General features: G+C 41.1%; 1 pseudogene; it reads right to left on the bottom strand.

The window, feature by feature from the left end:
- Positions 1–3457: 3457 nt before the first annotated feature.
- Positions 3458–14314, bottom strand: LOC150055867 (toll-like receptor 10; annotated as a pseudogene).
- Between the last annotated feature and the right edge of the window lie 3087 nt (positions 14315–17401).

Below are 17401 nucleotides of genomic sequence, written 5' to 3'. Positions count from 1 at the left end.
TCCTGAGGCCTGGCACTCAGGGCCTGGGCACTTTCCTTGGGCTTTCTCAAGGCTAGAACTCTACCACTTGAGCCACAGCACCATTTCTGGATTTTTTCTATGTGGTACTGAAGAATTGAACCCAGGTCTTCATGCATAATAGGCAAGCACTCTACCACTAGGCTAAACTCCCAGCCCCTAAGAGTGATTTTGATTTAAGATGTTGATTTAAAAAGATTAAAAACATTGATAAGGTATTGATTAAAAAAAAAGAACTAGGGAAGAGTAACATCACAATGGGTATTGGACAATGACTTTGAACATGACCTTGAACAGTTGATTTAACCTCCCTGAACCCATTATGTAAGCAGTCATGAGACAGAATGCATTCCCATACATATAAAAGTTCTAAAAAAAGTACCAAGCAAGTCACAGGAGTAAATGTGAGCTATAAGGTGATATGCTGATTCTATTTGGGGATTAATATGTCTGCCTACTATAATAAGATTTGTAATGTTTTTAGAGATAGCATTGTTATCTTTTATAATAGTCTAAAACTACAGTATCTAAGGGCAAATCTAGCAAATTACCTTTCATGATTTTTAAGAAGAAAATGATAATATTTTATTAAACATAATTGAAGAGGACTTAAATAACTTCAACTATTCTATGTTCACCAAAAGAAAAACTCATTAACTTGAATCCTTTCATTTTGCTCATACTTAACTTTTTGCATCTCTAGTCTGGAGACCGGATGGCAAAATTTCCCTCCCATAGCAGTTCTACATCTGTCACTAGGACCTTGAGCGGTCCTGTGTGCAGGCCCCTAATATCACATTACCATGGCTGTGAGCAGTCACCCATGTGGGTCATGGAAGACTTGCCTCTGGTTGGGTCTAGGATCTGATATGGCCCATAGGCTGTGCAATGATCTTGAAAGTCATGTATCTCATGGATCCAAATGTCTCAAGGGAATTCCTTGAAATCCCTTGATATGCTGCCACCTTCAATACAGAAAATGTCTAGGCCTGTCAGCAGCTCTTCTAAGCTCAGCTGAAATGGTGATGGTGAGGGGCCGCTATATATATAGATATTATATATAATGTGGGCCTCTGGTCACCACCAGCACAATGGCCTCCAGGGATGAATGAACTTGAACCACTTTTCTGATACCTCACCCTCTGCCAAATACATTTGCAACAACTAAAGTACCCACAAGGTGTCGCTGTGACCAAAACTTTCACAAGTCCCGTGTGTGTGTGTGTGTGTGTGTGTGTGTGTGTGTGTGTGTGTGTGTGTGTGTGTGTGTGTGTGTGTATGTGTGTGTGTGTGCGCCACTTTCTGGCTTTTTGGTCTCACGAACTTTCTGCCTTGGCAGGCTTTGAACTTCAATCTGCAGATCTCCTGTGTAGCTAGGGTTACAGCGGTGAGCTGGGTGCCTGCCTAAACACTTTATTTTACCATGTAATTTTATTGTTATTATTAAGGTGCTACGAAGAGCCAGACACTTTATTTTCAAAGCTTTTCTGCACCTTTCTTACTTTACTGCACCTTGTGCACTAGCAAGGATTTTGTTAAAACACCAGTTTGAGGGTGGAGCCTTAAATGTTTTTCAGCTGTTGCAGCCAGAGCAGATCTTTCAGCCACTCTTTGCTGTTTTATTTCTACCTTGGGACATGTGCTAAAATTAAGGGACCCGAAAGGGGCTCCAGTCTATGTCTTTAAGAGACAGTGAAGAGGAAGAAGAAAGACACATGAGAAGTGAGATGAACAGAACAGTTTTCTCTGGTCTTTAGTCCTGCCTCTGAGCCCTGTCTCCACACAGCGGATGCCTGCTGACATCCAGATGGATCTTCTTGGTTCAGCCTTTCTCCGCTACAATTCTTCTTTAGAATTGCTCACAGAACTTAGATGAAACACTAAGTATCCAGATGCTTCTGCAGATGCAAATCAGCTTCTCCATAAAAGTGAAATCAGGGTTTCTAGCAGAGGATTGAGCTTCAAAACAGAGAAGTAGACAAACAGGAAGAGCCCCTTTGCTGATGGAGTTGCTCTTGCATGCACACTCGATCTATTTTAATACTCCTAACTTCTGCTTTCCACAATGAGAAGGACTTGTGGGGAACAAGCCATGAAGTGAAACTGCTTCTAACCCAGTGAGCCATTAGATTCCATCAGACCCCTAATGGAAGGGAACTGGAGTCCTGCCAAATGAGAAATGCATTCAAGCTGGCTCTTGGATCCTGCCAGAATTGCTTCTAGTCTTGATTCCCCCACTTTATCTCCCCCCCCTCACTCTCGCTCTCTGTCACTCACACGCACATACCTCCATTTGATTTGGCTTTTTCATTGCAATGACCTTGTGTATTCTGTTTGCAACTTGTGGGATGAGAAAGGAGAATCCTGCAACCTAAGTAAAGAAATATGGTCGTAACTGATTTACTTGCAAAAGACGTGCATATTCAGTCTAAGTAACTCAAACACTATGGAAATATATAAAATAGAAACCAAATCTCCCTGGAATATAATGAAATCCAACCCCCTCCTTTTTTTAAATTGGTCATGGGGCTTGAACTCTGGGCCTGGGTGCTGTCCCTGAGCTCTTCAGCTCAAGGCTACCATCCTATCCATTGAGCCACAGCACCACTTCAGAAAACTTTTTTTTTTTTTTTGCCAGTCCTGGGGTTTGAACTCAGGGACTGGGTACTATTCTTGGACACATTTTGCTCAAGGCTAGCACTCTGTCCCTTGAGCCACAGTGCCAATTCCAGCTTTTCCTGTGTATGTGGTACTGCGAGCATTCTACTACTAGGCTATGTTCCCAGCCCCCCAAACCATTTTTACTATACCACTAATGATTCTTCTTTTTTTTTTTTTTTCTGTGGGTCATGGAGCCCTGGGCACTGTTCCTGAGCTCTTCAGCTCAAGGCTATTTACCCTACCCTTGAGCCAAGCCTCACGTCCATTTTCTAGAAGTTAATTGGAGATAAGAGTCTCAGATGCTTTTGTGTCCTGGCTGGCTTTGAATCTTGATCCTCAGATCTCAGCCTCCTGAGTAGCTAGGATTACAGGCATGAACCACCATGCCCAGCGTACTCACCCTTTTAACAACTATGTAATAGTCTACTATATAGATATTCTATCATTTATTGAGTCCATCCTTATTTTGTGGATAGTAAGGTATTTTTCAAATTTTCAGTTATATGCAATGCTGAGAAGAATACCTTTTTGCAGGAGTTGCTGTAAAGTTGTGCAGGTGTTTTGAGGATACATTCTTAGAAATCTTTAGGAACTGACAGATGGGAACAACTATTTTTCATTTTGATAACTATTGCCTAAATTCCAATCCTACTTTTAGTATCCATTTATACCCCAACATGGATGGTGTTCCCCAGCTTCTCTGGGGGATGAGTTCAGAAGTTTTTGAGGCAGTATGTTTTATCAGAGAGATAGTAGAACCTTGAGGGGGTCTCTTGATTTAGCTCTGTGAATGTCTGAAGTTCATGCATTTGTCTAAATTAATATTAATCGCAGCTTTAAAGTTTGCTCCCCCAAAGCCCACATTTACACCTATCTTTACGCCATTCCAAGTGTGCTTTTTTCTTTTCCCATTAGAGCTTTCAGCTTATGAAACCTGGCAGGAATACAGTACATGGGAATGGGTTCCAGTAGTATAAGAATGACATGATCCAAATTTTCATGAAGGAGATTGTGGTGGGCAAAGTAGAGTTCATAACGGAGCCACTCCTTGTTGGACAAAGTTGGGAATTAAAACAAAGATAGACTTCCAGCTGCTCTCGAAGCAGCTCGCAATATTTTCATCCATGTTTTTGCCAAGGTGAACCTCTCTCTCCAGAAGCTAAATCAGCACAGACCCATCTTCTTTCTCTAGACTGGGGATCAATTGATTCTTCACCCAGGGGATGATGGCCAAGATGGTGATAACAAAGCGATGTTGCAAGATAATTCAGGGAGAAAGACATCTTTCAAGTGAGTCCCCTTTAGATTCAAGGGCCATTCACAAATATATGAATCTAACCATCCAACAATCACAACTTCTGAATGTTTTTCAAACTGAATGAACTCCCTTCAGTCACAAGTTCAGTGGAATGGATTTTTCCCTACATGTAGAGTCTTAATTTTATGACAGCTCTGAAAAAAATCCAGAGATAGACTGACAATTAAGTTGATTTCAATGTTCAGCGCTGAGAGTTCTGTGAAATGATTGCACCCAGAGAGATCGCTGAGCAAATTCAGTGCAATGTTTAGCTCTTGTCATAACTGCAGATGAATCAGCTCTTTAGGGATGGTTCGAATTTTATTATTATTCAGGTCAAGTATTTGAATACTTCTGGGCAAGCACCTGAAAACAGAATCAGTGAATTGCTTCGCTGACATATTCATGGTAGCCAAGGTTGCTGGCCACAGGCAGTCTTCATCCTTTGTATGTTTTATAATCGATTTTGGCTCAGATCCGGCTGCTTCAGTGGCATGTTGTTAGCAAAATGGCTCGTTGAGGAAAATGTCTCCAGCTTGTTGCCCTTCAAAATGAGGGTTTTTAAATAAGGCAATTGGATAACGGTCTTACACAGATCATGGTTTAAGACATTTTCAGCAAAATTTAAATATCAGAAGTGTTGAGAATTAGAGAAAAGCATGTGTGGCATCTGTGCATCTGAGAGGGTCCGATTTTCCACATCCATCTTGGTAAAAAGCAAGTTGATTTTACTCTGTGGAACAGAAAACATTCTGAAATGTACATGCTCCAATTTTAGAGCTTTTGTGGTGGTATTGGAATAGTCGATGAATGGTGGTCAGGATAAATATTACCAATCAGAGTCACATTTTGGATCTGGAAAGATTCCACAGATGTATGCCAGACAAATTGGAAGATTTGCAGAAGGTCATCCCAAAGCAAATCAACTTCATTCAACAAGAGTAGATGCCTTGGCATTCTCCAAGTGCGCGTTGGTAGAGTTCTGCTCCTGACAAATGGGATCTTGCCATTGGGGCTAGTAATTTCTAGTGTTGGTGAAGTCTTGATTCCATCACATAAAGGAACCCTGAGATTTGTGTTCATTTGTAAAACATTATGAAGTTTTGTTGTGTTTAAGATGGGTAGACTACCTTCTTCATACTGAGAAAGAGTTCTCAGGCCTAAGAAGACAGTATGGAGATGCCAATGAGCGATTTCTGCAGATCTGACCTTTATGTCGTGGCTGCACATCAGCCCAGCGTTTCCACATATGTCATGTGCTTTGTCTCTTCGGTGACAGGCACGGCGTCAAAAATCATTAAAAGAAAGATCTAAATGTTTGAGACCTGCCACTGAATACGAAATTATAATCTTGTCTATTGTAAGACAAATCTAAATATCTTAACTCCTTGTTCAGCACAAAGATCTTGAAATACAGCTGTTGAATTCTATTCTGGCAGAGAATCAAAATTCTCAGTTTGGACATAGAATGAAATCTGATCTCTAGTGTTGAAAAAGGAGGTTATAGGATAAATCCAGAGTCATGGTGGCTGGGACCGAGTTGGAGGGAACTTTATTTAGGGCCAAGTTAATTCCCTTTCTTCTGGCAGCTTTGGAAGCCAGCTCCCTCCTGACATGGCAATGGTACAAAAAAATAAATAAATAAATGTTTATAGCAAGTCTCATTGTGTTTCCAAGGATTTTATCATTCCCTTTCTCACATGAGTGATGAAGGGCAAATCAAACCCCTGGAAAGCCAATACACAATATCAGTGGGATTTTATTGGCTTACATCTTATAGGATTTTTAATTTTAAAAAGCTAACATCTGCGTGTAATTCACCAGGAGGTCAGAATAGATTCCTAACCCACATATAACGATTCTAGAGCCATGGCTAGGGGCCTCTGAACCAGTTACCATGTCCAATCGCTGAGGCCCTCGGGGTCCTCAGACACAGACGGGGAGGCACCCCTCTCCTGCTCAGCCTGGGCGCTGCCTTGTCAGGTTAGACTCACTCCTTCTGATCATCTGAAGGCTTTAAGAAGATGGAAACTAATGTCTTATGGCCAAATCTTGTGATCCTTGAATGACTCGTGGAGTTGTTCCTCACCTTTTGCTTTTGTGGATCCAGAGAATCCCTGCAGCTACTACCTGACTTTCAACCACACTTACCCATGCACTCAGACAACCCTGGACAGACACTGTTGACTCCTGTTGTGTCCGTGGGCTTCTGTATGTCCTCAGGTTGGTGGTCAAAGCAATCTGTCAAATAATGGCAATAATGATGAAATCTCAGTTTCCCTTTTCTGATTTCGATGCATTGAGATGTAAGCACACTCACTACCACCCCTGCATCAGCGTTCCTCCATAGGGGAAGTGCTACGACACAGGAGGTAACTCCCAGCTGGAGAATTGTGAGGACCTGGGGAGAAGAGCCAGGCTCCATGTGGTTTGACACATAACAGTGGTGGCTGGACAGCTGACATTTTTGTCAGTGTTCATGTTTGAGGTTTGTATTAAGTACCTATTCTGTCAGAAAATTTCCTAGACATGGGAAATATCAGGGCCGGAACAGAAGACTGTGTGCTCCTACCCAGCTCACAAGCCAGGAAAAGAGTAAGTTAACAGAGACTGCTGCGTGTTCTCCAAAGTTTCTTTAATTCTGTTTTCATTCATTGGTCAGTCCCGGGGCTTGAACTCTGGGCCTGAGTGCTTTCCCTGAGCTCTTTTTTTTTTTTTTTTTGCCAGTCCTGTGCTTGAGCTCAGGGCCTGAGCACTGTTCTTGAACTTTGTCAAGGCTAGAACCCTACCAGTTGAGCCACAGCACCACTTCTGGATTTTTTCTCTTGTATGTGGTACCGAGGAATCGAACCCGGGTCTTCGTGCAAGCTAGGCAAGCACTCTACCACTAGGCCAAACTCCTGGCCCCTTCCCTGAGGTCTTAGGTTAATGCTCTACCACTTTGAGCCACTACGCCACTTCTGATTTTCTAATTGGAGATAAGAATATCAGGGACTTCCCTGCCTAGGCTGGCTTCAAACTGCAGTCCTCAGATCTCAGCCTCCTGAGTAGCTAAGAATTGTTTGTTGAAGCCAGGTCTTTTTCTTAGGCCAACCTTGAACTCAGGATCCTCTTACCTCAAGCTCCTGATTGCTGGGACTACAGATATATACCACACTACTGGCTTAAAATACCAAAAATGTGGGTTCAGTAGTATGTGATTGCTTCAGCATTACTGTATGGCAATTTTAGCAATATTTTTTTCTTTTTCATATATTTTTATTGTAATTAATAGAAGGATTACATTATATTCACCAGAGAGAAGGTGTATTACTTCACAAACATTGATACCCTTCCTCATGTCTTGGGCCCCATTTCCCTCCCCACGCTCCCTCCTCTCAGCGGTATTTTTTTTCTTTGCTCAGTTTCCAGTGTTTCTCTAGAATGAAGTATATACTCACATAGTATATTGCGTTTAGATTAAATTTAGGATAATAATCAGAAAATGCAAGTGAACATTCTATTAAATTTATTTTCTGTCAAAATTTCAAACTGTTATATAATTAAAAGTAAGTTTCCTAAGCCAGGCACAGGTGGCTCACATCTGTAATTCTAGCTACTCAAGAGGCTAAGATCTGAGACTCAGAAAAGAAGTGGTGCTGTGGCTTAAGTGGTAGAGCTCTAGCCTTGAGCACAAAAAAGCTCAGGGACAATGCCCAGGCCCTAAGTTCAAACCCCAGGACCAAAAATAAAAGTAAGTTGCCTAAATATCTCCAATAGAAAGTTGATTTCCTAGCAGAGTAATTACTGCCCAAATGATTGGGTCTATAGCACATAGTGCATAAATGTAAAATTTTAATTTTCTTTTAGTTCCTTAAAACTTTATATCATTGAATCAAGAGATGAAGATTGAAAGGATCACGGATCAAGTCCAGACCAGGCAAAAAGCAAACAAGACCCCATCTCAACAAAAAAACTGGTATGTGGGGGGAAGATATTGGTTAACTCCTGTAGTTCACCTACACATAAAGAATAGATAGAAAAATCATGTTCTGAGGCTATCCAAAAACTGGCTAAAATAAGAGAGTTAGAGTTGTGGCTCAAGTGGTACAACGCCTGCCTAGCAAGCAGGATTCTGTTTTCAAATTCTTGAAAGATCAAGAATTTTTGTGTTACTACATATACAAAATAATTTTTCATTCATGCATTTGTTCTCACTTATGAATGTCCACTTAAGAGATGAATTTTTGCACATCTGTCTACTGACTCTACCCTTCATTCTCATAAGACCTGTCTACCTTTTTTACTTTTCCATCCTCTGCATATGCTCAATAAAAAGTTAATAAATATATGTATAGATAAAGGAAGGACTTCACTTTTTTATCCCCCTAACCCAAGGTGGTATATAATATGCTCAAAAACATGTGTGGAACAAATGAATTCATGTTGTGAATTCCCGATATGGTGCAGAGAAGCATAGTTCAAGAATGAGCTTGGTGATGGAATTGATAGATCTCTGCTCAAGTCCAGTCTTAACCTCACACTAGCTGTGTGCTATATCTTCTCAATTAACCTCTGAAAGTTTCTGTTTCCTCTTTTGTACAGTGGAGCTCATGGATAAAATTATTTAATGCCATGACTAACATGTCACATTTAATCAATGGTAGCACCTCTCCAGCCCAAGACCAAGGTGAGGCAAAGAAAGTAGAAATTTTAGGGGAAGCATGAGTTCAAGACCAGCCTAACCAAAAGTAGCAAGACTCGATTTTGAAAACAAAATGTGAACAAAATGTGACAGGCCTGGGCTCCATCCTCAGAGAACTCATAACCAAGATAAATAAATGTTTTTTTTTGAAAGCACAGCTGTATTTAAAATTAAGGAATTGATTTCCAGAAGATTATACACATTTTCACAGGAATCTGATAACACTGGATAAATAAATGTTTTACTTTATATTTCTAGCACATTTTAAATTTCTTCTTTTTAAATTATTTTTGAATAGTTATACAAAGGTTTTAATTCAACATGTCCCTTTATGAGTCCAGTGTATATTGAGCTCTTTTTTCATTCTCCCCCATCTTTCTCAGCCCCCTCACATTTCCTAGTTCCATTTTCCCATAGTATGCTGAATATTATGACTACATTCTACCACCTTCCTTTCTTCATTCATCTACCCTCATCCCTTCTACCTCCCCCATCCTGATCCTCAAATTCCAGCTTCCTGATATCCATTTTGTGAGACTGTAGGTTAGTTGTTCAAAGGAGTTATATCATTTGAATTCCCCCTGCATATACCATACTTTAGTTATTATTATGTGTGTGTACATACACATGTGTCCCTGTATATATTTAGATAAACATTTATAATTTAGAACTGACTTCCACATCTGAGAGGAAAAATGGGTCCTTTGTCTCTTTGGGAATGACTGATTTTTTTTTTTTACTGAAAATGAACATAAAATCCAAAATACCAACCTTTTTCTTTTTTGTAAGGATTTGTATTACTGATTCCTTACCCCTGTACCAGGTTCTAGTATGACTCGTCCTGACAGCTGTAGCCATTATGCGGATAAAGAGGCTTTCAAGGTCATCACCTCACAGGGTACCTTCTTTGCTTGAAGCATTTAGGTCAGAAAGTCTTGGCCCTTGGAACACGCAGCCTCTTTGTCCATTATTTTCTCTGGACTGAAATGTCAGTGTTTTCATCTCTCGTCCCTGCTTCCCCCTGCTCAATACCACCATGCTATCTGAAACTATAATGAGAGAGGAATTATTTCTCCTTGGGTTTCTCTTAATTTAAGAAAATATAAAGGTCACGGCTTCTCAGGAGTGCATGTACATTGTAGTATTTGATTGATGCTTTAAAAAAAATGACACATTTTTTGTTGTTATTTTTTTCTTAGTCTTTGGGATTAAATCCAGAGCCTTGGATATGCTAAATACATGCTGTACCACTGAACCAAACCCTGGTTCCAAGATGAACTTTTAATGAAATATGTAGTCAGCAAATAATACATACTATTATCATATTCCTAGGGGAAAAAAAGACTTTTCTAATAACTTAAAAGTACATACGACAACTGGTACTTTACCAAAGACTTCACACTTACCCAATTTCTCTATTACCAATGACTCATAGACATGGAGAAAGGTTTAAAAACTCACAAAATATTGAATGAACTTTGTGACTTGGCTATATGTTTGACATGGAGCTTTGTTACCCATAAATTATCTTCTTAGATCCTTTTCACAAACCAAAAAAATTGGTGGCCATTATTATTTTTATTTTCCAGTTCTAGAAGCTAAAACTCAAGAGATTAATTTTCCCAGGATGACCCAAGAAACTTAAAATCAAGTTAAAGACATCTCAAACCCTGAAATGCAATGGCTTAGTCTGTGATGATAGGGGCTGGAGGCCCATTAACCGGCCAGCAGTCATTGTGGCCTCTTCCTTTCAACCCCTGTGTCTCATTCTGAATTCAAACAGGACGATGATGGAACCCTCTGCTGGATCCCACCAAGCTTCTATGGGATTTGCTTTGCTTATGTGAAAATATACTCGAATAGGAGTTTTAACTTCAAGAAAATCAAAATAATACTCAAATTGTGCACATCCTTAATTAAAAGCTCAGTGTAGGTGATCTGTGAGAAAGTTCTCTTCAAGGACTCAGATTTAGAGGTTGTGGCTCATACAGCAGTGCTACTGGGCATCTGAGGCCACTCTGAACTTCTGGAAGAGACTGAGCCAGAAATCCCTCAGATCTGCCCCACACGCGCACAACTTTTAACCCAGGAAAAGAAACAGTCTGCTTGAAGTAGCCAACTGATCTCAGGCAAGCAGATGTTTGTGAACATGTATTACAGGCAAACAAAAGCTTGAGAAAACTTACCCTGGCTCCACGCCAGATTTAATCTGTAGTGATAGAAAGCCCTCAGTCCTCAAGAACCTGTACGATAATTTCTCAGAGCAGTCACCCCAGGTCACTAGTCCGTGATGTTTAGGCAAAGTAATAAGTACTAGAAAAATCTGAGTAAACCTACTTTCCTCCCATCTATATAGCCACAATTGCCCTCTCTCTAGCAAAAGCCCAATACACATCGCACTCTTTCCTTTTTATCTTCCTTCCTTCCTTCCTTCCTTCCTTCCTTCCTTCCTTCCTTCCTTCCTTCCTTCTTTCTTTCTTCCTTTTTCTGATGCATTTCAGAACAAAGTAACAGTTCTTACCATCACCCAGCTTGTGGGGTTGTGGTGGTGTCTCAGCAGAGCAGCTGGTATGTGGAGGATTCATTGACAAGATTAGGATTGGCTGCAGGAGTGTCTTAAAACAACAAATCAGCTTCCTGTGAAGTTGAAAGCCCTTGCCCTCTACTGAATGCTAGTGGCATTACATGTTAGAACAACATTCATTAATGCCTTAAGGACACCATCAAGGCTAGTTTGAATAAAAGTTAGTGAGATCCCCATCTTAATACCATTTTTCAAGAATTTCTGATTATTTAAAAAAAAACAGTAAGAACACTAAGCTTGCATGTTATTTCTGCTACTCTTTTCTCTGGCACAAGCAGGGGATACTGCCAAGTTGGAGACTGTTGGGGGCCGAGTAACGCCATGTCTAATAACTTTCTGCTGAGGCTTGTAGTAAGGATAAAACACGTGGATCTCTTTGTCCTGTCCATCTTGTATATGATAGGCTCCCTCACCCAATATAAGGAGGAGGGATTTAGGGAATAAAGAGAGAGATCTTCCTGCCTTGATGGAGCTGCGTGGCGTCTCTGTTCGTGCTCCGGGGTAAGAAGGCTGGGTGCGGGAGGACATTGGGTCCCTTCCTCTCACGGCTTGGCCTGGTCCGGGTGTGTTTTTCCCCATCCCCCTACTAGTAGAGAGGGACCGGGGACGAAGGACCCCGACAGGAGACTGAATTTAAAGACACGTAGTGGTGATTTTCGTAAAACTCGGCATTTCCCTTTAATTTACCTAGTTCTAAGCTCTGGGCTAGCAAAAATGACAAGTGGTGCCGTGGCGGCTCATGTATCTGTCATCTCAACTACTTAGGAGACAGAGATAGGAAGATCACCCTTCAAATCAGCCTGGAGAAGGGAGTGACTATATCAAAAACAAATCAGATGCAATGATTTACATCTGTAATTTCATTTACTTGGGAGGAGAAGGCAGAAGGAATTCTGGTCTAGTCTAGGCAAAAGTATGAGACCCTACCAACCTCAAGCTTAAAAAGCAACAGGCCTGGAAGCATGGCTGAAGTGCTAGAATACCTGCTTAGCAAATGCAAGGCCGTGAGGTCATTTCCTAGCACCACACACACACACCCCTACATGCATGTGATAAGTAGAATATCCAGTCTGTATCCATTCGCCTGTCCCTGTGGTCTCACAGATCACTCTGTGACCCACTTGTTTACCAGAACGTTCTAATGCTTATCCAGATTTATAACCAGCTTGTGCCAGCCCATGAATACCAACTTTTTTTAATTTTCAAGGATTTAGAGAGTTGATTAGTAACAAGAGCCATTATTAAAGATTAGATTATATCTACTCACACTTAAATAAACAACGTTGAGAACAAAGAAGGTAGCAAGAACTCTGATCTTACTGTGTCCTGGTTATTTCCTGAATGCTTACACTTGCTCCTTAGGTTCTTTGTCTGTTGTATCCACACTGAGAAATTCATGTGTATCTCTCTTCAAATGCACCTTCAGCCATGCTGCACCAGCCCCTTGAAATTGGCTAAGGTGCATGATTAACACAACAACCCTGGTAGTCATTCTACCAAATCTATGATTAGGTATTTACCAGAACATCCATTGTATCTGGTGTCATTTATATCTGGCACGCCAGGCACTGGTGACTCATGCCCATAGTTTCGGCTACTCAGGAAGATGAGATTTGAGGATCACGGTTTGAAGCCAGCCCAAATAGGGAAGTCCGTGAGACTCTTCTGTCCAGGTATTCAGAAAAAGCCAGAAGTGGTGCTGTGGCTCATGTGGTAGAGCACTAGCCTTGAGCAAAAACAGCTCTACTTTGGCAAACTAAAAGTCTTGGCTAGTTACTTTAGGGGAATAGTATATAAATAATGAAATCAAGGCTTAGGAAGCTTAAATGTTTGTCCACGGTCATCCACAAGTAAGTAATGAAGCTAGAAGCGAACTTCAGACCTTCTAATGCAGAGCTTGCTTGTCTACTCATTCTCACAAACCAAGAAAATTGTTGGTATTTCCACTGATGAAGGCCTCAAGTCCTCATCTCTCAACTTGAAATTCTTTGGCAGAAGATTCCACCAATGCAATACCATTTTCTTAACAACCTCCTTAAAACCGTTTATGAGATTAGCTGTATATATATCTGACCTTCTTTTTTTTTTTTTGCCAGTCCTGGGGCTTGAACTCAGGGCCTGTGCACTGTCCTTGGGCTTTCTCAAGGCTAGAGCTCTACCATTTGAGGCATATCACCACTTTTGGCTTTTGATATGTATGTGGTACTGAGGAATCAAACCTGGGTCTTTGTGCATGCTAGGCAAGCACTGTCCCACTAAACCAAACTCCCAGCCCAAAACTGACCTAACTTGTTGAATTTGTTAGATAAACCCTACATGACTTTAAGCTTGTCTGTAGAGATTAGTTTCGTTATGCTTACAAGATTTGATAGATTGAATTATGTCCCCCAAATTCACATGCTGAAATGTGACCTTTTCCTTTTGGTAATAGGATTGTTGTAGACATAATTAGTTAAGATGAGGCCACTGCAATGTTCCTGTTCCAGTATCTATGGTGACCACATAAGAAAGGAAACTCTGGACACAGAGACAGAGGGAAGATTGTTTACAGAACATGAAGGAAAATTGCCAAATAGGAGTCAAAAAGAAGCTGGGAACAGATCCTTCCTTTGCTCTCTCAAAAGGAGTCACCCTCCTACCCATACCTTGGTTTTGAACTTGTAGTTTCCAGAATCAGGAGACTTTGTTTCCATTGTTTGGGTCCCCCATTTGTGGCACTTGGTTTTAGTTATCTCTGAAATCTGACATGTAGCTGCTTCCTGAACAGTTACTACTCGATTGCGAAATCTTTTTGAAGTTGAATACAGGAAATAAAGTCGCCCTAGAGAAAACTGGAAAATGTATCTCTAATAATGGCAGCAAGTCCAGAACAGAACTAGTTTTCACAATTTCGCATACATTGTAGAGTTTCCATTTGTTTCCTACTAGAATCCTTCATAGACATTGAAGTGTTGTTTCTTTCACCCCCAAGTTCTACTAGTTCTAATTCCGCAGCTGGCTCTTCTGAAATGAGGCTCTCAGCATGAGAGGAGCCAGGGTAGTGATGGAGAGCCATAGCAAGAGTCTTCATGATGCTGGGACACCTTGGCAAAACGTCGCTTGACAGACTTGTGACAGCCCCTAAAAAAAAACCCAGTACTGGATGTAGTTTGTGGGCAACTTGTTTTGAGAAGTGAGCTTGGCGCCCACATTCTTGCTGACGACCAGATATTTTGCTTCTGTATTCTGCTTCTGTATATTGTTTAGCTTGCATAATATAGATGTGTTGAAAAAATTCCATTTAATGAATGACCCCCCCCCCCCCCCCCCGCCTCACTGCCTATTTTGGGATATAAAAACCCCTGCTTGTTGTTACTCGGGCTGCTTCTGGGTTACAATGCCTAAGAATAGTCCTGGCAAGTTATGATTGGCTATTGTTAAATTCCTTTTTTTTTCTATTAATAACTTACTTCATAATTAAGATTCAGTTTTGAGTCTGTGGTTTGTTCCTTGGAGGTCCTCAACTCGTTACACAGCAGTAGCCTTGACAATATGTTGCATTTTTTTTTTTTTTTTTTTTGTCAGTCCTGGGCTTGGGCTCAGGGCCTGAGCCCTGTCCTTGGACTTTCTCAAGGCTAGAGCTCTACCACTTGAGCCTCAGCACCACTTCTGGCTTTTTTCTATGCATGTGGTACCGAGGAATCGAACCCGGGTCTTCGTCCATGCTAGGCAAGCACTTTAACCACTAGGCCAAACTCCCGGCCCATATGTTGCATTTTTATGGTTCTTGTTGCTGTTGTTATTTCTGAGACAAGGTCTCACTATGCAACCCAAACTAAAAACTATGTTTATTTATCTAAAATAATATATAATATAATACATTATATATATATTTATAAATATATATTTGCACTGGGATTTGAACTTAGGGCTTCACACTTGGCAAACAACTGCTCTACTCCTCAAGCCACATCATAGCCCTTTTATGCTTAATTTTTTCAGGTAGTGTCTTGTATTTTTACCTGGGGCTGGCCACAGACTGTGATCTTCCTACCTAGGGCCTCTTGTCATACTTGGGCTGGCAGCATTTTTCATTACATCAAACTTGTCTGTGGGGATAGGACTTCACTAACTTTTTTTTTTTTTTGCCTGAGCTAAACTTGATGCAATTCCTTGTTCTCTACATTCATCTCCTGAGTAGCTGAGATTATAGGTATAAGCCAAAATATAGTCTTAATACAACTGACTATACTTATACTCTACTATTTTTTTGGTGGGGGGGGGTCATGGGGCTTGATCTCGGCCTGGGTGTTGTCTCTGAGCTATCAGCTGAAGGCTACCACCCTACCCTAGAACCAAACCCCACTTCCCATTTTCTAGAGGTTAATTGGAGTCGCAGGTCCTTCTGTGCCTAGGCTGGCTTTGAACTGTGATCCTCAGATCTCAGCCTCCTGAGTAGCTAGGATTACAGGAGTGAGCCACCATGCCCGCACGGCTCTACTGTTGTTGTTGTTTTTTTTTTTTCCACAAACTTCTTGGTCTAGTCAAGCTCGAAGGATAGTTCCAGTTTGCCCTGGATATACCTGCCATTGCTCTTCATTTCTATGTTGGAATAGCCTTACCACTCATCATCATTACACACTGAAAAATCCAAACTCGAAGTCTTCTTTTTTAGCAGCTTAATGGAAAACTCATTATTTCTAAAGTACTTAAGCTAAATGATCTCAGAATTTTACTTTTATGTTATGTCACTTATACTCATTTATCAGGGTTCAAGAGTGAGGAAATAAAAAATCAGGAATAAGGGAAAGACAATCTAAAGTGAATTAAAGAACTGTTTACCTCTATGGGTAAATAAAGCTTCTGATGAACTGTACATACTATGGCTCTGTTTTTTGGGTTTTTGCCAGTTCTGGGCTTGAACTCTGGACCTGAGCATTGTCCTCGGGCTTTCTCAAGGGTAGAGCTCTACCACATGAACCTCAGCACCACTTTTGGCTTTTTTTTTTTTTTATGTATGTGGTACCAAGGAATCAAACCTGGGTCTTTGTGCATGCTAGGCAAGCACTCCACCACTCTACCAAACCCCCGGCCACCTCAGTTTTTGGTTTTTGTTTGTTTGTTTTTTGCTAGTCCTGGGCTAGAGCTCAGGGCCTGAACACTGTCCTTGGACTTTCTCAAGGCTAGCGCTCTACCACTTGAGCCGCAGCACCATTTCTGGCTTTTTTGTACGTATGTGGTACCATGGAATCGAACTTGGGCCTTTGTGCATGCTAGGCAAGCACACTACCACTAGGCCAAACTCCCGGCCCCCCCTCAGTTTGTTTTTTTTTTTACCCAACTAGAAGAGAGGCATATTGATCTAAAAGACTTTACCATAACCATCTCATGCAGTGGTATTAGTGAAGTCATGCAGGAATTAAGGGAGAAATGGTGTTGTTATAACAAAATCCTATCATGCTACACTTCCCCAGAGTTGCCGATCAGAGTAACAAGGCAAATTCGAGGAATTGCGTGCCATAGCCTAATTCCAGCCTAATCCCGGTTGGGACGGTTAGCCTTAATTGTCAACATTTTTGGATTGAGAAATGCCTAGAAGACTAGTATGAAGACCTTCCTCAGAGGGTAAGAGCATTTCCCCACGGATGATTAGATCACAAGGGCTCTGATCTAACTCCTAATTAATTAAAAACAGGAGGGTCTTTTGGATCAAAAGCAGGAGGTGAGAACTTTGGAGGAAGGAAGTCACTGGACTTACGTCTTTGGGACTAAACTTACGTCCATCCCTTCCTGGGTTCACTTTTCTGTGTCTTGGCCTCTGTGATGTGAACTGTGGTAGTCCACCGTACCGTCCTTACCAGGATGGATGCGGTCCTCTGCGATGCCCAGCCAAAATACGTTTTTCCTCCTTTCAATTATTCTTCTCAAGTATTTGGTCAGCTTGACTAATGCACCTGCATTGCCCTGATTGCTCTTGTTCTCTTCACTAGCTCCCCAAGGAGAAGGCAGAACATCTCATCTATGTTCTTCCTTTCAAGCCAATGAGAAAGGCATTTGTCAGTATCACTTCATACAACTAGAATTTGAACAAGATTATTACACACACACACACACACACACACACACACTCAGACTCAGGATTTGCATTTAGAATGAGATGGAACATACTCTCAGTTTG

The sequence above is a fragment of the Megascapheus bottae genome, chromosome 13 (assembly GCF_031878675.1).
Source record: "Megascapheus bottae isolate mThoBot1 chromosome 13, mThoBot2.hap1, whole genome shotgun sequence".
In the NCBI taxonomy this organism is placed as follows: domain Eukaryota; kingdom Metazoa; phylum Chordata; class Mammalia; order Rodentia; family Geomyidae; genus Megascapheus; species Megascapheus bottae.
This window is presented reverse-complemented; position numbering and strand designations above follow the sequence as displayed.